Raw genomic sequence first — 22650 nt, 5'->3', positions numbered from 1 at the left:
ATCAATAAAACTAATTTACATAAAGAACAAGCACCTATGGAGCACATAATAATCCAGCAGTTTGCATTGGACGGTGGTGAAGGATCACCATATCTTCTATGCGTTCTCTCCCTGTGGCGAGGTGCGGGCAGAACAACTAGTCTTTTAGTTTATTGCGTAATTACAAATGAAATCCACGTCCATAATGATCTAGGTTAGATGTTACCATTGACTTTGGATACTGAAGTGGCATATTATTTATTGGCCAGGTGTTTCTTTTTTACCTCCAAGGTAAAAAAGGTCCATTTATCCTTAAATATTTAGGGAAAACACAAAAATGTCAACAAGACCAACCTCTTATCCCATTGCAAAACGTAAATCCTGTTAAATGTTGATTCGTATTATTTGAGACTAGATTTTAGGATTTATACCTTACAAAGTTTCCTATACCACAGGACATGTAACGATCATGATTTTACAGTGCTTAATTTACTAAATCAATGTTAAATTCGTTAAACAACAAGAACCACAAAACGCTCTCTGTGTAAACTGTGCGGAAAACCCCCAAAATCACGTTCGGCTGATTTTCGTGGATTATTCTATGTTCAGGGATTGTTTACAATCAATTGAAGGGCTTAGAGTCCTTGAGATCAGCTGTTGAGGGTGCGCTGTAACATCTGGTAGACGGGCATTGTTTACGTTGTCAATACGCAGTGCTATTGAGGCAGGCGTGATTAGTTGATCCATTTGGATGAAATGTTGAAATCTATATTGATATCAAATACATTGTTATGCAGTAAAATAATTATAGTTGTAAAATCAATTTATCTTAGAAAGTTCAATAACCTCTTCTTACTAAGCACTTTGCGTAATCTGGACAGGCTTTTTCCGCTTTATAAACGTTTCATACAGCTAAGACAAATTAATGTGCCTTGTAAACTACGCAGTTTAATGTTTTATAGTGCCGGGATAGTTTATTAAGTTACCCTTGACCCTTGATTAATTAAACGATTCAATACTTTTTGTAGTAAACGGAGGTTTCTTCATCTACAGAAGGCGTTCAGTCTCGGATCATAGCAAACATATTTATCGCAATAGTTAAATTTCATTCTAACGACCCCAACCACGAATTGGCTAAGATCAATGAGAGATTTACTGTATTTTAATCCTCCATTAGAGATTGATACAGGGTAGTGTCATGCTAGGAGTTACTGAACGAACTTTGCTTAATTTGTTGGTACTTAAACTCAAAGACGCATACTAGACAGCTTTTCAGGAGGCCAGACCGGTAGGTCAATTATCAATTATCAATTATTTAAGATGGGGACGCCACTATGTGCGTATTTTAACCCGAAAATGAGTGAAGGATGAGTGTAGGATGAGTGGCGCGATCTTGTAGTCTTGTTAGTGGCCGACATGTTCCTTAGACACAGCTGTTAATTAATAGCCCATACAGCTAATGACAACTAAGGGACCTACAGTTTATTGTGGAATCCGAACCACACTTTTTCCTCGTAATTAACGAATTGGTCTAATTATCAGGATAGTACTGCGGATAGTCGTAATACTCACTAGTGCGGACGTTAATCCACACCAGGGAGCATCGCATCCACGGGTGGCGTCGTCCTATAATCCAGCTACTAGGAGGTCACGAATTGTGGATATTTATAGGGATGCACCCCTATAAATATCCACAATTCGTGACCTCCTAGTAGCTGGATTATAGGACGACGCCACCCGTCCCAGTCTTGAAGAAGGTTAACTTCTACCAGGAGTTCAATAAAGGCCATTCCCGCAATATATTTTACTATATAATATTTAAAACACATTTCTTGGATGTCTCAAAGCTGGAATTCTCTTTTGTAAAACATTTGCAATATACTCAGTTTTCTGTGCAATATTTATGAATATTTGAATTAATCAAAATAAAGCATGAAACTAGGATGAAAGAAAAGTAACACATTTTTGCATTAATTTAGGTGCAACGCGATGTAGGTGTATTATGATTTAAATGCAAACTGTACACTTGTCACTTTTCAATTGCAAATTGTTCATGTTCCCCTATAAGTGCACCTTTTAGTTGTTTGACTTAGTTTCTATGTACTAGTAGCAGGACGTATTATTGTGATATGACGTATTATTATGTATTTTGGTCCTTCTTTCATTACATAAGTTCATTATTTGCGTTATTTATTTCTTTTGTTTGAAAATTAAGTTATTATGTTAAATTGTGTCCTTTGTTGTTTGTATTTAATTGTGAATAAGCTACAAATAGATTATTATGGACGGATATATGTTATTCAAACCTTTAAATACTCAGCTAATTTTGGATTTAGTTTCTTCTAATGCGCAGGACATGGCCCCTGCCACCATCCCTACCATGCAGGATGATGCTGCTATGCTCGAACTAGTTTTTGAATTTTTTGTGAAAACCCGATTTAAAAGGACAGCTCTCAATAGCATGTTACATCAAAAAGGTTAATTGAAAACCGTCAAAGCCAAAACATATGGCAGTGATTCCGATGACACGCAAAAGTGTGTAAATGGCCTCGACATATTTGCATTCGGCGGGAGTGCATTCAATCACTCGGGATGAAAGAAGCTGCATATTTGGCCTTGCATATGGCATTCTCTGTATGCATACAGAACACAGATAACAAACGTGCATCATCGGTGTGTATGGGCAGAGGTAAATAAAACTCAAACTCAATGTTCCGTTTCAAATTTCTTTCTCGATGACTAAACCTTCTCGGAAATCGTGGATTTTATTGATAGGATTGCACACAAATAGAAGCAATGCAGATTAGAGTAGTAATTGTTTAGTTAATGATTTTAATGAGTGGTTGTTTTGTAATCTACGTTAGTGGGAAAAAAATGAGTCATTTTGTTGGTTTTGTATTAATGGATTTTTTATATTTTTTTACTTTATTGTGTTTTGGAATTGATTGAATTTTATCCATCTTCCTCAATGCTATAACAACTGTTAATGTAATCTTTAGCCTAGAGAAACCTCTTCTTTGTATAATAATAAGTGTTCCTAAATGATACTAATGACTCTAAGGCAATTAAAAAAATATATCAATGACCTATGTTTGCATATTTAAAACGAACAGATTATGTGCATGTTTCCTTCTTAGATTTCCTAAATAAGATTCTCAATGAAGATAACGTCAATCCACATACAACTGTCGCTATGAGGACTGTTTTTATATATTAATATAAAATATAGTCGATCATTTAACGATTTGGGCTATTTAAAATTATCGGGATTTAAATATGGGAACTCTTTTCACGGGGATTCACACCAAATCTGTTGTATGTTCACTATTGTATGTACACTGTAAAATTAATATGTTCGGTTTTGTGTACGTATGATTGTACACTATTTTGTACTTTAAATTTGTTTAAGGGAACAGACAATATGTTACCATTGTTGTACCTATGTTATCAATATAACGTAGTATCTTTATTACCTAAATAAATGTCAAAAATATTCTATGAATTATAATAAATTTAAAAAGACTCCAAGATGATGATTTGTAATTTCAAATATAACCATAACATAGTTTTCTTGTCCCTGTGATGTGCAATTTGATGCATCACAGGGTGTTATTTTATACAACTGCAACGTACCATCAAATGCATCCGCTTGAGCCATCAGTACTTACATAAAGTCTGGGCGTTTCTCGTTCGCATGAAAAAATAAAAGAAACAAACGGGCATCCCGAGCAATTCTGGGCTTTTACGGTGGGCGGGATGTATTCATGAACAATAAAGAAAAGGAAGAGCCTCGTGTAAAGTGAAATATACAGTTGGGGCGGCAATAATATTTAGAACAGACGCGGAGCTGGATTGTCTTAAGTAGAGTGTTACAACTCTTCAGGGAGAGCGGCTGCGCTTTATAACTGGCGGCTGGCGGCTGCAGTACTGCTGCTGGAAACTGGAAACTGGCGAATATGTCCCTGGGGGCCGGGGCAATCTCATTGAGCTTCCCCGTACTTTTACTCATAGGACGAACCTTAAATGCAGAAATATACTGGGTTTACGAGAAGCATTAATTCTCAGCCCCATAGTAGTGGTTTACCTAAACATCTTAAGGTTGTTGGAGTGATTTTAAGTGAGATCGGTTGTGAACTTTAGAGCTACCAATTGACGACTCTTTATAACAAAATATTTACATTAGATTGTGTTAAGACTACTATTAGGAGCGTTCCGCTAGAAAATCATAAAAAATGCCAAATTAAAACTTTTTTAGTTTTATCTTTTATTTATGTTTTAAATAGAATGCCATTAAACGTTTCAAACTTTGTTTATCATAATACATAAATATAGCCAGAATAAATTTTAACGCACTGAACTATATAAAAGCCTTATTAGTTTTTTATTAAGGTTTTTTACGGAAGACCCTTAATAAAGGAGTATTTACAAGGTTATTATAAGGAGTATCCTCTGTTCAAGAGTATTTGTAGTTTGCAGGATATATTTACCATATACGACTTGGTTATCTATTATTAGTGTCTTAATTAAACATATCTACAACTCTTTCAACCTATAACTTTTATTAAAATTTATTGTGTGGCCCCTGAATTGTTAATTAGACTATTATTTAAGGTACACCTTTACGTCCACAGTTCAACATAGTATGGTCAAACCCACTACATGTTTCGCCATTACATAGGCATAATCAAGTGGTCCTTCAAGAACGTTTCATCCATTGTAGACTCGTATAAAAACATTCAAATAAATACACATATAAGACGACACATTGTACGATAAAACGTTTAACAATTTATAGTACAATGTGTCGTCTTATCTGTGTATTTATTTGAATATCCTTGACGAGTCTACAATGGATGAAACGTTTTTGAAGGACCACTAGACAATGCCTATGTATAGGCGAAACATGTAGTGGGTAATACCAAATTGATTTGTGGACGTAAAGGTGTGTACCTTAAACAATAGTATAACCCTTACACTGAATTATTATTTTATCTTCAATAGACAATGCTGTTAAACTTTTTACAATGGCTATACGTATAAATAATAAAGGTTAACACGCCATAAGAACGAATACAGTTGTATTACTTCAAAATATTTTAAATTCGAAATTCTATAAATAGTTTAAAACAACGTATATGGACTAATTAGACCCCATGGTGCACAAAAAAAGTAAAAGAAAAACTACAATTAAGTCAATTGTAAAACACTCACAAACCAGACTTCAAAAAGTGAAAATTGTGCAGCTCACAACATCTCTATGATTTTGAAACAAAAAGATAACAAAAGAGAAAATAAATTTGGACAAATAACCTTTTACAATCCGATTAAACAGAATAAATGAAAAGTTGCATTTGGTTGGATTTCACACAGGAAACTGCAATATTCACTTGACGTATTATAGCTTCTACAACTCTTTTATTAAGTTACTGTTTAATTATTATAATGGCATTAAAAAACAACTGGTAATACGTATGATTTACTACAAGGTATAATATATTAATATACTAATCCGTTTAATATACTGCCAATTAAGTTTACATTATTTATCTCCAATTGTAGAATATTATGATAATTTTATTATCAAAGTAACAAAATAACATAAAAACATGTCTTAATTTTTTTAAATACAATTTCAGTGCTTTTTTTAGGGTGAGTGCACAAGCAAATTAAATACATCCACTAGGACACACAATGATTAGGTAGTACAGAAAAATACGGAAAAGACATTTAAACTATTATCTACACTGTGGCTTAATAGCGAGTTTTGCCATCAATCAATCAATCCATGTCGGATGAAAGTGGACGGTCTTTTGGTACACTTATCTTATTACTTTGGATACTAATAGATTAAAAATACCTTCTGGAAACTTACAAAGATTAAGAATAACTATGCACTATGAAAGAGCGAAAATGGAGATATTAAAGTGTCCTTTGTGTTCTATATGTAACTGATTCATATGCAAAATAAAATAAAATTAATTATACTGTAATCAACTTATTATTATTTAATCAAATATGTACAGCAAAAGAAAGACAAAGGAGTCAAACATATTAAACACCCATAACTATTTTACATTTATACAATTTGTATAACAAGAAAATATGTGGTTGATTTCATTTGTTATAGTATTCACCTAAAAGTCAGATAATCTCCATTGAATCCTAAGAAGCGTCCTAAGGACAGTAAAAAAAATACTGGACTAAATCTTAGTGGTATGCTTCTGTGAAAGGCAGTAGGTTTTTGATGTTTCGAAACTGGATCCAGCTGTCCTTATCATTAGACTTGCCTGTAAAAAAATGTTCCCGTCTAAAAACGCTCATGTTGTAATCAATAACAAAGCTAAAGAAATCTTACTCAGCCAACTCTAACTCTTCTATTTTTCCATTCATAGTCGGGTTAAAATACGTTTCCATCTTGTAAAAATTATTTGAGCAATATTAATGAAATGACACAGGTATTTTTCAGTAATCACTACTATAAGTAACAGTTGCAGATTGACAACTGTCAGTTGCCATCCCCTGGGCGCTACATCCCTACCCGCTCTGACCAACATGTAGGTTGATAACATGCCATATTCATCTCACGCTCAGCCAGAAATCTATAACTGTCTGACTGTCATTGGACTCTGCATATTTCATACTGACTCCACTCGTCTCTGTAGACTTAAACTGTTTCAACAAGTGGCGCGATTTCGTCAAAACAGCTGTTTGGCTAATACATTTTAATACCTGCTTCAAAAGTACAAGTGATTTATAAGCGGTCGTTTTAGCGAATTTCCCTATAGGGGAAGTAGCTATTACCGTAGCTGGCACGGTAAGACCTGGACCCGGGACCGATTTACTTTTTCATTTTGAAGTCCCCAGTGGCCATAAGCACTAGTCGTTCAATTTTTTTATATGTAATATATTTTTTATATTTTTACATACGTATTATACGTATCCCATCTCCATTCATACTTGGCTTAAAATACCTACTTTGTATGGTCGCCATTTCCTTGTAAAGTATTAAAGTATAGGTATATATATGCGTGTGTATTTCGAGAACACAATAACTTGAGTAATTTTTGTCCAATTTTGATGAAATTAGGCTTGAAGGTGTATGGCGGGATAAAATTGAACGAGTTCGCGTACCAGCATGATTGGACCATGATAATGGGGTTTTATTGAGTAAAATTTGGGTTTTCTAATTTTTGACCCTCAAAATATAAAATTTTGCAATTTCTTTCCAAACAATTTTGAGGAGTTTAAAAACAAATAATTTAGTATATTACAGTGTTTTCATGCGCTTAATGCTTATGGAGGAAAACACTGTAAATAAAAGGTTCCCATGTTATTATTATGCAGAATAAGTAAACTGTTGTAGCTTGCTTGTTTATGAATATATTTTGATTAAACTTAGCAGATTTATTTATTTTATACTAAGCTACTAATAGTTTACAATAAACACAATGTAATACCCTCCCTGTAGTAGCATACCTAGGTACTTGTTAAACCTAATGTTACTTAAAAATCATATCAGGAAAATGGAAATTCGCTTAGTCTGCAGTTTTGCTGCGGCGGGGGTATTTAAATGAAGGATTCATATGAATGATACTCATGTTATAATCATAGACTTTTACTGAACATACACCCTTGCTGTCGGCTTATTATCGTTATGGACCAGCTGAAGAAAATGCAATGTGTATAAAGCTGTAAAATAGTTTAAGGGTTGTCTATTAACCCGGGATTTTTTGTCGAACACACGTTGTGGATATACAGAGTTTATCGAGGCCAAATAGTTTTGTGAAATAATCAAAACACACAAACGGATACGAATAAATTCAGTTGAAAACGCGGACTTTAAAACTGATGACTAATTAATTAAGACTCAATATTTCTTAATACTTATTTTATTAAATTATGTTCGTTTATATTTATAGCAATAGTGTACTTATTATAGAAAATACTTTGTCATGATACCGATGTATCTCCATGAAAACTTTTTTTACGTTACTCAGTGAAAAATAAGTTATTTTTATACTTGGTCTAAACACAGCTATCTACCTCTAAATTTTGTTATTTAGAAAATGTTATATTCTCTTCTAACTGTGGGCCCTTGATACGAACCTTTTTGCCAACAAGTGATTTACATCCCAAAAAACTATTTAAAAAAATGTTCTGACAAGCAGGCTATACTAAATTTTTGGGGTAAAGTTAACCAACCATTCCCTATTTGGGTTACAATATACAGGGTGTCCCGGAACTCTCTACCAATATTTTAGGGCATTGCTCCTGGGTAAGAAACATACCTAAATATCATATTTAAATTGTCCGGAAGTCCTTAGTTACTCACACAGCCACCATTTTGTTTTTTTCAGTTATTATTTTTTTTCTAAAGAATGGTTAAACATACGAAATGGAAACTTTGCACAAACATTTACGACAACTAGACAAAGCTACAAAAAAATTATGACGATTTTTCAAATTCATAAAACAAAATGGCGGCCATTTAAAATTTTTATAAAATCAACGCTTTTTGGGCTATTTAAGAAACAACATTTTAAATGGTCGCCATTTTGTTTTATGAATTTGAAAAATCTTCATAATTTTTTTGTAGCTTTGTCTAGTTGTCATTAATGTTTGTGCAAAGTTTCCATTTCGTATGTTTAACCATTCTTTAGAAAAAAAAATAATAACTGGAAAAAACAAAATGGCGGCTGTGTGAGTAACTAAGGACTTCCGGACAATTTAAATATGATATTTAGGTATGTTTCTTACCCAGGAGCAATGCCCTAAAATATTGGTAGAGAGTTCCGGGACACCCTGTATACAGGGTGAGTTTCTACTGACCGTGTTAACTTCGCCAGTGGGTTCTACTCACTAAAAGGAACAAAAAAGTTCCTATAAACCCATGTCCGATTTTCGACCGTTTGGCTGTTTTGGGGGATTTTGTGTTTTTCTTATTTTATTAGACTTTGCTCCACAATTTATGTAATAAAAACTTAACCAATTACTTTAGAGAGTTATAGTTAAAATCATTGGAAAGAACATTAAATTTGCTATAAATCAAAGGTTTCATTCAACAATTATACCATTACATAGTCCACGTTATATCCAAAATAAAGTAAAAATGTCATTAAATTGATTAATTACGATAACTTTCATGAGCCTCCTTTGATACATAAACCTGCGTTTATGCAATGTTGAAATGCATAAAAAACTTGGCATTTTAATAATCTTTCAAATGATATGCTATTCAATACTATTATTGATATAAACCAGTGAGAAATTACTAATAAACTACAATAAAACACGGTTTACAGATTTTGTTTTTGCACAGTTTTACTGTTAATAATAATTACTATATTCATCATGTTGGCATAATCTTGATTGGTAAAAGGCTCCATATTTTAATAAATGTTGAAAAACTCTTAATTGACTTGGAAATATAAAGTTAAAACAGCAAATTACTCAACAAGGTATGTTCAAGCAGCTGAGTTATCTAGCTATAGATGACAAATCAATAAAAGCTGACCTAATCAAGCACAAGGTAAAACTAATTACACAGCATTTAAGAATCAAACACACTACATCTTTGAAAATGTGAAAAACCTTGAGTTTATACATTTTATTAATTCAGATAATTTTAATAAATATTAAAAAAATAAAATAATGTACAAATTTTATCAGATAGTTCAATAAAATACATCATGGAGTATACAGTAATTATTATTAACAGTAAAACTGTGCAAAAACAAAATCTGTAAACCGTGTTTTATTGTAGTTTATTAGTAATTTCTCACTGGTTCATATCAATAATAGTATTGAATAGCATATCATTTGAAAGATTATTAAAATGCCAAGTTTTTTATGCATTTCAACATTGCATAAATGCAGGTTTATGTATCAAAGGAGCCCCATGAAAATTATCGTAATTAATTAATTTAATGACATTTTTACTTTATTTTGGTTATAACGTGGACTAAGTAATGGTATAATTGTTGAATGAACCTTTGATTTATAGAAAATTTAATGTTCTTTCCAATGATTTTAACTATAACTCTCTAAAGTAATTGGTTAAGTTTTTATTACATAAATTGTGGAGCAAAGTCTAATAAAATAAGAAAAACACAAAATCCCCCAAAACAGCCAAACGGTCGAAAATCGGACATGGGTTTATAGGAACTTTTTTGTTCCTTTTAGTGAGTAGAACCCACTGGCGAAGTTAACACGGTCAGTAGAAACTCACCCTGTATAACATTCAAGTAAAACATTCAATAGATCCAATAATAGCTTTTCTTCTGATAGTTACTTTGGACTGCCAACTCTGAAAATCATTCGTTCCAAGCAAATTTTCCCTCGTATAAACAGTCCATGATACAGGTGTTGTACGTTTGTATTTGGGTATTCCGTATGCATACAGAGAATGTGATATGCAAAGACAAATGTGCAGCTTCTTTTACCCATTCGATTGAATGCACTCCGCAACCAAATAGAAATATTTTGGCAAGACATAATATTTTTAGCGAATTTCGTATAGGTAAGTAGCTATTACCTAAGGTGGCAATTTAAAACCTAAGTCCAGGACCGATTTACTTTTTCATTTTGATGTCCCCAGAGGCCAGAAACACCATTCGTTCAGATTTGTATATATTTATTATGTATATATATACATATAGTTGAAAAGTGAATCAACTCAGCTGAATTTTAATTTTCTTTCAGGCTGATTTTATTTAGCTTTGATCTGTACTCTATGTTCTCAAAATTCAACTATTTGTAAACTGTTCATATTTTTTTGTTTTGCTCGTTTTTACATTTCATTAATTTATCTCTACAATAAACGAAAATTCACACCCTTTCATGTTTCATTTTTCATAATGCTTTCAATAAATCCTCAAGAACAATATATCCATAGAGTTATTTATGTGTCCGTGAACGCGATAAATTGTGTAATTTTTGTCAGATTTTAATGCAATTTTGTTAATGTGGGATAACATTAAATGAGTTCGTGAACCAGCACGATCAGACAATGTGAACAGGTTTTTACGGGGTGTTTTATGGGGTAAAAGTTGAGTTTTCTCATTTTTGACCCTCAAACACAAAATTTTCCAATTCCTCTCTACACCTTTTTAAAGAGCTTAAAAACAAATAATTCAGTATACCAACGTGTTTTTGTTGGAGGAAATTAAAAAAAAAAAATGTAAATTTAAAATTCCCATTTTATTCTTATGGAGAATATTGTAAAATTTTGTAGTTGTCTTGTTTATGGATAAATTTTGATGAAACTTGGCAAATTTATTAATCTTATACTATGCTAATAATATTTTAGTAAAAAACACACTTTATTAGTTTCCCTGTATCAGCAAACCTAGGTATTGTTAAACTTAATTTTATTTAAATAGATTTAATTGAAAATCAATTCAGGTAAATGGAAATTTGCTTGGATGGCAGATTTGCTTGGATGGCAGATTTGCTGCGGCGGTGGTATTTGTTTATAAACTATCCTTTACGTTATTAATACTTGATTGCAATAACTTTATTTTATCCCAAGTTGAAGGGTAGCGTAATAACTTGTTCACAAAAGCTCCAATCAGAGATTTATTGAAAAAAAAAACTTCATGAAGAGTAATCAAGAAAATTGTTTACAAATGTTTATTAGTAGCTTGGCTTTCTATGGATGTACAGAGTTAAAAAGGAAAATGTAAAAATTGTTGCAATGAAATGCTCAAATCAAGACACGTTGGAACTGCTTACAGTAATTTACATGCACAAAACATCAAGTTGAACTGTTGTTGAAACGACTAGCCTTTACAGTACTATGAATGGAACTCAGCGTTCGCGATCCAGTCCAATTTTGAAGCTGTAGCCAGTTTTAGGCAAAAAAACCTACATAAAATATACCCTTGACAAGTTGTAGGAACCTAAGTCGTCTATATTACAATGAAACAAAACCGTGAACTTTGTAAACTGTGCAACCGAACTACGTATTTTACAATAGTGCATTCTTGATGAGTTTTACGATTTAGTGACCGTGCATAAGGTAATTCCAGCCCTAAATGTGCGTATAAGATACATAGAGTAGGAACAAACATACGCCGTGATACATGAGACCGCAAGCACGGTGATGTGCGTCGTCCACCACAGAATCGCCCTGTGAGCATTCGCCCGACCCAACCTGCATATTAACTAATTAAAATAGCATGCATGTCCGGTACACTGCCATCTCTAACTACGAGAGTGTGGTATTCAATTAACCATACGTGATTCTGTCTGTAAGTGTGGTGAATGCAATTCTGGAGGAGGTCATTGTTGATTACGTGGCAGTAAAGGGATAAGGGTTTTCCTCAAAAGTTGTTTTTCATACGAATATGTTGGTTTTGGTTAATGTGTTACCGGACATGAAACGCTTCCCAAAAGAAACTTTTTGTTTTAGATTTTCAATAGGATGTAAATTCTGCTGCCATAACCTAAAGTACCACTACCAATGAAGTGACACTAATGCAGAGGGTGAAGGAGTAAAAAGTCCGTTTCCAGTAAATTTTGTAACATAATCTATACAACCGTCATTTAAAGTATATGAGTAACAGTTTAGAACTTCGATACTTCCTGTGATTATACTGATGAGGACAGAAGTGGAGGATGTTATACTCCTGGGACTAACGACTGACAGGTGTCAATATATAGTACACAGTTTCTAGAAGCGTTGATCATTTGCAGGCAGTTAATATTATAATTACATCACTCTATGAAATGAGGACACAACATAAGCGTATTTTGACAATTGGATGGGGGGATGAGTAAAACACTCTGTTAAATTTGGTTAAAGACTAAAATCAAAATTTGTTTGCCACGGTCATTTTTCCAAAGTCCAATGCTCAAGGACAGCTGGGCCCAGTTACTTTCAATCCATAGGTGAGTATTTTATACCCCTATAGAATCACTAAGAATTACCGAGTCAATCGATTACATAATAAGTATTGTTAGAAGTTATCCTGTACATTATCAAATTGGTATTAACTCGAAGAAATTCCCAAAATTAAAATGTCGTGGGCGTACTATGTTAAACATATGGAAGCCAAATGAATTAATACAAATCCAAAATAGGATACTGGTACTTAACCTTAGAGGTAGTGCTAACGTACCGGTAAATTATATAATACTACTTGACATATGTTACAAATTATTAACTTTGCACACTAACACACTTGCAGGTAAATACACTTTGTGCAATAACACATAGGTAACGTACTGAGTGTGCGTATATAAAATCTGGAATATTATTACACTTAGGTAAATAGGTCTCACGAAGTACTTTCCACTAACAAATATTAAAATTTACACTGTAATTTTTGCTACGGACAAGGTAAAAAATGAGATTATGAGAAGTGTAGAGTGGTTTTAACGATCTTGATTAAGTTTGTAATAAGAAAACAGCTGGTGCGCAAGTATTGTAGCAAGATTTCCAAATGAAATTGAACATTTCGATCCTGTTCTCAAACGTAAACATCCATGGCTAGCTCAAATAAACCCCTAAATACTTACTAAACTAAATTTTATGTAGGAAAAGGTACCTCGACCAAATGAAAACTTAGCATTTTCAAAGAAAGTGGGAGGAAGCTCAATGAGATTGCCCCGGCCCCCAGGGACATATTCGCCAGTTTCCAGTTTCCAGCAGCAGTACTGCAGCCGCCAGCCGCCAGTTATAAAGCGCAGCCGCTCTCCCTGAAGAGTTGTAACACTCTACTTAAGACAATCCAGCTCCGCGTCTGTTCTAAATATTATTGCCGCCCCAACTGTATATTTCACTTTACACGAGGCTCTTCCTTTTCTTTATTGTTCATGAATACATCCCACCCACCTTAAAAGCCCAGAATTGCTTGGGTAGCGTGTTTGTTCTCTTCTTTTATACACGTTTATGTCATTTGCTTATGATTCTATGAAGTCCGCTATCCCTGATGTTTAATAGTTTAAGAAATTCAAATAATGTGGCATTTTTGACTAGATAATGTAAATGTAAATCTTAATTATTTCACAGACTATTGCGTACCCTTTCCACCACGATTAGTAAAAAGCGAATTTATCGACAGACTAACCGTAGTGAAAAATGTCTATAATAGTCTGTTGGATAGTGTAAACTTACCATCAACAACATTAAATTCAAACAACAAAAATATTGTCATTTGAAACGGATCTTGTCACAGTGAAAAATCATTAACAGTTAGTTGTAATTTATTTGTTGGGTGAACTTAACTTGATACAGTACCCGCTTAAATTCGTCTTTATTAAATCGTTATCTATCTAAAACCCTTAATCAGATTGATCCAGTTCCCTTGCTTCAAAGTGGAAAATTTTAAACATTGCTGGAAATCTGTCCCAGGTTAATTTTAAGGTTAAGTCTGTAAACAAAATCATTAACTAATCAACTGATTGAGAGTTGTTTGAACAGATGTTTAACAAATGCATGGATAAAGTAAAATAATGATTTGTTACACTGTTAGACAGTGTAATGAATAAGAGGTCATATCTTCTGTAAAGAAAGTTAAATTCAAGATACGAAAGTAATCTTTATTTCCTAATATTCACCCATTTTAAAGAACAGAAATTTGTTTTGATTAGTTTTAACTTCTTTATAAATATGACTAAGATTGAAAAATTGGGTTTTGAATGTTGCTGTATTTACTCTCAAATATTCAAATTTACTTATAATACTTGGTTTGTCTTTATTTTCGCTGGTTTTAACAAGAGTCCTCTCTTATTTAGAAAATTTTTAACATTGGTCAATTATATACTTTGCCTAGTCATACAACATATTGGTTAGGAGCAAAATGATTGGTCTTGAAGGCTTTTACTCAACCTCAAGGCATATGAATTAACTTTGAGGCAGCAACGCCACATAGGTTTTGATCTGAATATATTGAATCTGAATATATATTCTGAATATATTCTGTATATATTCTGAATATATACAATCTGAATATATTGTATGAAGGATGATTGCAGACAGCAGTGGCATGATCTTGGTTGCTATGCTCCTGACTAAGATCAGATTTCTTTAGCCAGGAATATGTACTTATAACAGTTTGATCCAGCTTCGAACCATTAAAAAGCAAGTGAATTTCTCAATATCGAACCAGTGACCTCACTGCTAAGTTATCCTCCTAGCTACCCAGCTTACGCTTGTTTCGTTGTTATAAACGATCAAATTACGATCCACTCTCAGCTGGGTCGTACCGATGTGTGGCGTTGTCAGCGACAAAGCCTGTTCCATTATAATTTAACCAATGACTGGAAGGCAATCAGTTCTCATTCGCTGCTTGTGCATCTTACAACATGTGTGACGTAAGTCTACGCTCCTGCGGTGTACCTTAGGGAAGACAAACCTGAATTGCTGTAGACCTAACTCTTCATGATGCGAATATTTGAAGAAACTGCATAAATGGCAGTTTAATGTTTGATTTTTTTAATAAAGTGTAAAGCAATCCAACGTAGTTTTATATTACATTTACTAGCCTATTTAGTTCATTTATGAGAAAAAGAGTCTTCTCCATTGAACTATCACAAGTTTGAAGAGGGTTTTCTAACTTAAAACTAAAATACCCCCGCCGCAGTAAACCTGCCGTCTAAGCGAATTTCCATTTGGCCGAACTGATTTTCAATTGATCTATTTAAATAACATTAGGTTTAACGAGTACCTAGGTTTGCTGCTACAAGGAAACTAATAAAGTAGTGTGTTTTTAGTAAAATATTGATAGCTTACTATAAAATAAATAAATTTGACAAGTTTGATCAAAATATATCCATAAACAAGCAAACTACAACATTTTACTATATTCTCCATAAGAATAACATGGGAATTTTAAATTTACAATTTTTTTTAGTTTTCTCCGTAACCAATAACCGTACAAAAACACTTTGATATACTGAATTGTTTGTTTTTTTTAAGCTCTTTAAGAAGGTTTAGAGAAAAATTGGGAAATTTTGTGTTTTGAGGGTAAAAAGTGAGAAAAACCAATTTTTACCCCATAAAACCCTGTTCCCATGGTCCGATCATGCTGGATCGCGAACTCATTCAAGTTTATCCCGCCTTACACCTTCAAACCAAATTTCATCAAAATCGGATAAAAATTACTCAAGTTATCGTGTTCACGGACACACATATATATATATATAAATCTATATATATACCTATATATAAAAATTTGAACGAATGGTGTTTTTGGCCTCTGGGGACATTAAAATGAAAAAGTAAATCGGTCCTGGGCCTTTACCGTTAGGGGTTCTCGGTTGTGGTAGGTGAAATGAAAAATAACAATAATCGAACAAGAAAAATATGATCTAAAGTAATATTGCTTTTGGATATTAACGATCCAGCTTTTTTGGTAAACTCCCAAACGTGTTAAATAAGTGAGAGTTGCTGTAAAACCCACTTACTAAACGATAAGATGTTGAACTTCAAAAATTAATTTACAAATCATAGGTCAATTGGGGTAAAGGTATTAATATTGTGCATGTATCTCTGTACAGTTATAATCGAGTTTCAATCAGACGATCACTTTTCGAGTACTTCATCCGGCATTTGATGCATGATTCCTTGTATGCATACGAGATACATGCGCATCCGATGTCGAATTCAAATTGGATCGAATAACGGATAGCATTGGTGCTGCTGTGTTCAACAATTACTGACCATATCAGCGAGTGATCGAGCATTGGTTTTACCTATGTTATGAGTTAGAATGGTAAATATAGTTTAATATTTATTTGGTTCTTAATTTTCAGTCTATTCTAATGTCTTTGAAATGTCTATACATTGATCACAATTAGATATACTTGGAATTAATGACTTTTTAACAATATGTAATTAAGTCGTCCTATATACATTTGACTCTCAAAAGCTTGACTCTCATATGATCGACAGGGTTTGCATCAACGAAAATAGTAATAGATTGAACCTCTAGGCTAGGAAAAGTTCACATGTCTGTTTAGGTTCCTTAGTTGACATTTGCTGTTAATTTCCACACAATTCTCATCCCACATATCCTCGTTTTAAGCATATGACGAGTTTGTATTGTTATCAGCTGTTGTGCTGTATTATCGATATCACTGTTGACTATCCCGCTGATTAGTCATTGGTTACTGATAACAACACTCGACTGGGCACCTTTCAGTCAGTGTGGTGAAGTGACATGGCGAGCAGTAAAAAGAAGAATGGTGAGTGATTTATTTTCTTCTATATATTCTTAAACTTAGCTTATAAACTACATATTTCTCTAGGTTAAGTTACTCCCAGTCGTTTGGTATGTAATTCTTTATCACACCTTGATTCAGTACTTGGATAATGGTACATATTGTGTATGTTTATACCAGGAATTATTATAATATCATTGTAAATTGAAATTATGCATGAAAATTTTGAAGTTTTTCTATTGTTTGTCCGAATGTAGCTAACAATGACAACCTTTGAATACTGAAATGGACATTCAGTCCATACGTCCGTGGATACAGCTGTATTGAAATGTTCAACCAAAATAAAATGTCGAATGAATCACTCACAGGGTGTGGAATCAAAATGTTACTCCCCCCTTTTTTCTCGGCCAAAACACTATAGTTAAGTTCCCAAAATTGTCTTTTCGCCTTGAATTGTTAAAGTACAAAATTCTACAACAATCAATAATATACATCATCCCACTCTCTCAATTCAACTAGGTATCTACGCTTTACCTTTACCTTAGCAATATGACATTTACATCTTCCCTAGGATTAATTTTGAAAAAGAAAATTTGTCGTCTGCAAAGTGACAGGTTAGGAAACATTTAAAAATACATATAAAAAAAATCGTCTTGGGGTTGAATTGTAGGGTTGGGTTACAAGAAATACAAGAGGCTAGACAAATACAAAAATAAGTTCATTAATTTCTCAGTATCAGTATTTATATTGTTTTGCGATAGTGTAATATTCAACGTCAACACGAAATTCAATAGGTTACTGAATAATAACCTTTAATAACGTAATTTTACAAGCGAACCTGGCGCATGGAATCGTGCCCAAACTAGACACAATACTGTAAGGGAATAAGGATTTGTATTGTCTTTTGTTATTTGGCATTTTCTGGTTTCTTGGTGTTGTTCTTAAAGGTGGAGATGGTAAAGGACTAAATTAAAGTGGTTTAAATACCTGTATTAAAAAAATACACGTATTTAAACCACTTATATTGTATATTGGTAATCCGGAGGCCATCCATATTGAAAAATGGAGGTTAAAATTTGTGTTTTAAATGATTTTGTATTTATTGTCTATTCGACGATGAAGTTAAAACTAAGAAACCGATACTAGGCAAGAAATAAATTTTACATGGACAAGGCAAAGAAAAGTAAATATTTTTCCACGACAAAAATTGTGAACACGGTAATTTTTAGGCTTGTAAAAATGTACCCTTGACAATTGCCAAAAGACTGGATATTTTGTACAGGTCCAGCATAAATAGAACATTACTTTCAACTTACGTTTGAACAAAAATAAAACAAAGGTTAAAATAGGTAGCAAACCTTTCAAGATGAATTTTAAAAATGAACTTTAAGTTTTCAACTTAAAGCGCAAGGCCCTCCCCCAAGGGAACCGCAGTTCAGCGATCACACACCCAGTATGGAGACTTTGAAAGGAGGGTGAGCCAATTAATTTCGTGGTATTGTGTCCCTACAATGCTCATGTTAGCCTTCAGCACAAAGCTCCTTTCAGCCTTAGTTCAAAGAAACCTAACTAAATGTTTCTCCTTTTGTACACTGATTGTTCTTCGATCGACTTAAGAATACAATTAAGTTCTCAAACACGCCTCCCTTCTTGAACGAGGTTTGGTACTCGATTGTTATCGTGGGTTTCCTTACAGGAAGATCCTTAGTAAGGGTATTTATGACAGACGTTTAATGTTTAATGTTCCTCTATGGAAAGAACTTAAGTTAATGGGGCCGGATAACAGCATGTTCTTGTGTTACAAGCGTGTTATTAAATAAAATGTAACAAATAATTGGAACTATAGTTTTAAGTCTATAATGATTTTGTACGCTTGAATATCCTCACATTCCTCAACAATCCAATCTATTTAAGTATTTTGTATTGTTGCCTTTATACGAATATTATGTTTCTTTACAAATAATTTCTTTAGCATAAAGCCGAATTTATACATAAGAAAATCACATGTCAAAGAAAAACACGAAGTACTAGGATCCACTGATCACGATTTAGCGTTTAGGGGTTACGTTTTTAGCGGTTGTTTAAGCTTGCAGTAACCTGTAAGAATTTCTAAAGGTAGAGTTTCTTGTATCATGAATAATCTATTTTGATACCTCCCTTAACACACAATTTTCCTGTGTTCACAAGCTTATATCGTTCTCGTAACTTTGAATTGAGGCTTCAAGGGTCTCAATGGCTGCAGAAGTTTGTTTGCAATGTTGTCCGAACAAGAAATCGGCGAGAAAAGAACGGGCACCCATACAGCCTTACAATGGCCTTGCATATTTCAAGAGGTCTTTTCATCTTGGCCGTACCAGAAGCAAGCCAGTTTCTTTCCGCTCCTTACAAAATTTCGGTCAATAATAAATGCGGGAAGTGGAGAGATAATGCTGATGGTAAATACAATAATTGTACAAAGAATAGCGGTCGTGGTTCGACTGGAAGAATTAAGACGTTCTCTATAATTGATCAAGATGAAATGAGTTTTCTGTGACTTCTTGGCGTCTTGGAGGAATCATTCTTTGTCGGGGATATAATAGAGTTCTAATTGCTATACCTTTGTTTCTAGTATTTGAGTTGTTAAGGCTGGATTTCTTGAGAAAGGGAAGTCTTTGAACTATACAAATATTTGATAAGTTATGGATTACTAAAGTAACATATCTTAAAACATTCAAACGTAGGAATGAATTAACATTCTTACGGAACAGCTGCAGCCGATTGTGTATAGAAACAGAACATTAACGATCCAGATACGTTTAAAAAAGTAATCTACTGTCAAAATTTTGTTTTCTCTTATTTATAATATGCTTATACGATAATAGTTAAATATCACTAGCGTTTTACAATATTTAAAAGCATTAACTTCTTTTACAACACACTCCACTGTTTAACTAACTTCCCACGCAAGGATTTAGTCTAGAAGTAGTTAAACAGCCGCCAGGTTAATCAACGTACTACTTCATTACTACTATTGGTAATGTGTAATGAGTTTTTACCGGACACCAACCAGCTGATTATACAGGGTGACAAAAAGTCTGGAAACGGCTTGATATCTTTTTAACTAAATTCGTTAGAAAATTCAAACCTTTCACATCAAATTATATGTATGAAAACTAATTTTTGCAAGCATTACCATTTTTTGACCTTCACTAGGGGACGGCCCATGAGGAGTAGGTACATAATCTTTAATGTAAGCATAGGTTGATATGCACATAATTTTAAAGGTCTGGTCAAGTGGAGTTCATTGCCGGAAACCGCGTCTCAAAAGGTTCAACTGTTACAAAATGGCGTCTGTCCAAAGTTATTGTAGAATATACCTGTTGTACCTTTGGTAGTTAGTTTAAATTGAAATTAACAAAAAACAAAATCATATTATTTAACCATTGGCTAGACTAAGATTAAGAAAGAGTGTCCAGCAGTTTAAAAGATTTAGTTTGTAGGGTTGGTAGTGGCGATTGATAACCCATTTCAAGTTTTGTCAGTTAAGTTCACTGGAAATATGGTCTACAAATATGTGGTTGCTGTAGAAATTGTAAGTAGATTTAATATTGTTTAAAAATAAGATTTTAGGAGATTTAATGTATATAGCTTTTGTAGAAATCATTTTTGGGAAAAAGATGTAAAGTAAAGAAAAGTTTTCAAGTCAATTTTTAATGCATTTTACAAGAAAAGATAACAAGTAAAGTTTATACAGACCTGTCGAGTTTTGTTCTAGGAGAAGCACATTTTCACAAGGAGTTGTAAGGATCTTAAATCCACTTTTAATTATTAGAATTTGTAGAGAATAGTTTTTATTGGGTTTGTGTGATGTTTTCAGACAGAAATCAACCATATTGATATTGAGATTGACTTCTTGTTCACCTTCTTATGATTGGTCCAGTAGCTTTTGCACCACTTCTAGTTGCTTTGCATGGTATCTGCTAGTGCCAGTTCTGACCATTAAACCAGTGTCTCTGATTAAAGTAAGATCTTTCCACTATTTTATTATTTAGTACAAGTTTTGGGAGTAATAAGACCATGATGGATTTTATTTGGAAAGTGTATTTGGTGTAATTTGAGAACCGTAAAATATATATGTATTTGGCCTACCTTGTCTTTTAATTTATCTCACTTCTACTACCAGCTTGAATTAGATTCATCCTAAATTGAAGTATACTACCTAATTGGCTATATGGTAGAGGTATACTGTACAGGCCTTAGTATTGGTAAATACTCGTATTCAACATTAGCTTGAGAGCTGAAATTGTATTTGAAAGTCAACTAGCTCATAGACTAATATTATTCAATATTCAAAATAAATTTAACCGGGTTTCAGATTTCCCAGCTAATGTTGACTATGAGTCAACCAATACCTTACCAATACTAAGGCTTGTGCAGGTATATTCTGCAAGAACTTTGGACTGCCGCCATTTTGTAACGGATGAACCTTTTTTGACGCGGTTTCCGGTAATGACCTCCACTGGGCGCACATGAAAAGAGCCCAAAAACTCAGGCAGACGCTTGAAAAGCGCCCGGACCTCCAAGGTCCTTCCCAGGACTGTGCGAAAAGAGCTCGGGCTCTTCCTAGAACTTTCACAACGAGTCTTCAAAGGAGAAAGAACCAATAACACAGTTGAAATACATAAATGTATTTACAATATTAAAAGGTACACTGTTATAGATACATTATTAAAATATAGATTATTAAAAGATATTTACATTACTAAAAGATATAGTCTGTTTACCTAACCTAACCTAACCTAACCTAACCTAACCTAACTTAACCCAACCAAACACAACCCTATTTCAGAACGCGAGTCAGCGTCCTCCTCCTCAGGTACCTGTGGAGACCCGGGCTCTTTCCATGCTTAAGATTAGTGAACCTTTTTGGGGATTAAAATTTCGGGCTCTTTTCATGTGCTCCGCCTCCACTTGACCAGACCTTTAAAATGATGTGCATATCGACCTATGCTTGCATTAAAGATTATGTACCTACTCCTCATGGGCCGTCCCCTAGTGAAGGTCAAAAAATGGTAATGCTTGCAAAAAGTAGTTTTCATACATATAAGTTGGTGTGAAAGGTTCGAATTTTCTAACAAATTTAGATAAAAAGATATCAAGCCGTTTCCAGACGTTTTTGTCACCATGTATAGTTGCAATGAGTGGTTACAAACAAAATCATAACCTAGAGGTTATGAGTAGTGATTATTAGTCCTTTAGTCAGGGGGAATACATAAGGATTTGTACAGATTTTTGTTAAGCCAGCGTAGAATAGTATGGCGTAAAATATCGCACGTCACTCGTCCAAAATGTGTTTACCGGACTCGTTTGGTAATCCCGCACTTGACTTCGTCTTGCACGAGAACTACTACACTCGTCTGGTAAACACCTATTTTCATGACTAATAACGTACTATTCTACTACTTATTAGCTTATCAAGATAAATTATGCATGGTGCATACTTTAATAATTTATTTTTCAATGAAA

Source organism: Macrosteles quadrilineatus, unplaced genomic scaffold (genome assembly GCF_028750875.1).
Source record: "Macrosteles quadrilineatus isolate MER2022 unplaced genomic scaffold, UCM_ALF_1.0 Scaffold_5__1_contigs__length_97177068, whole genome shotgun sequence".
Taxonomy (NCBI): domain Eukaryota; kingdom Metazoa; phylum Arthropoda; class Insecta; order Hemiptera; family Cicadellidae; genus Macrosteles; species Macrosteles quadrilineatus.
Note: the sequence above shows the minus strand (reverse complement) of the source record.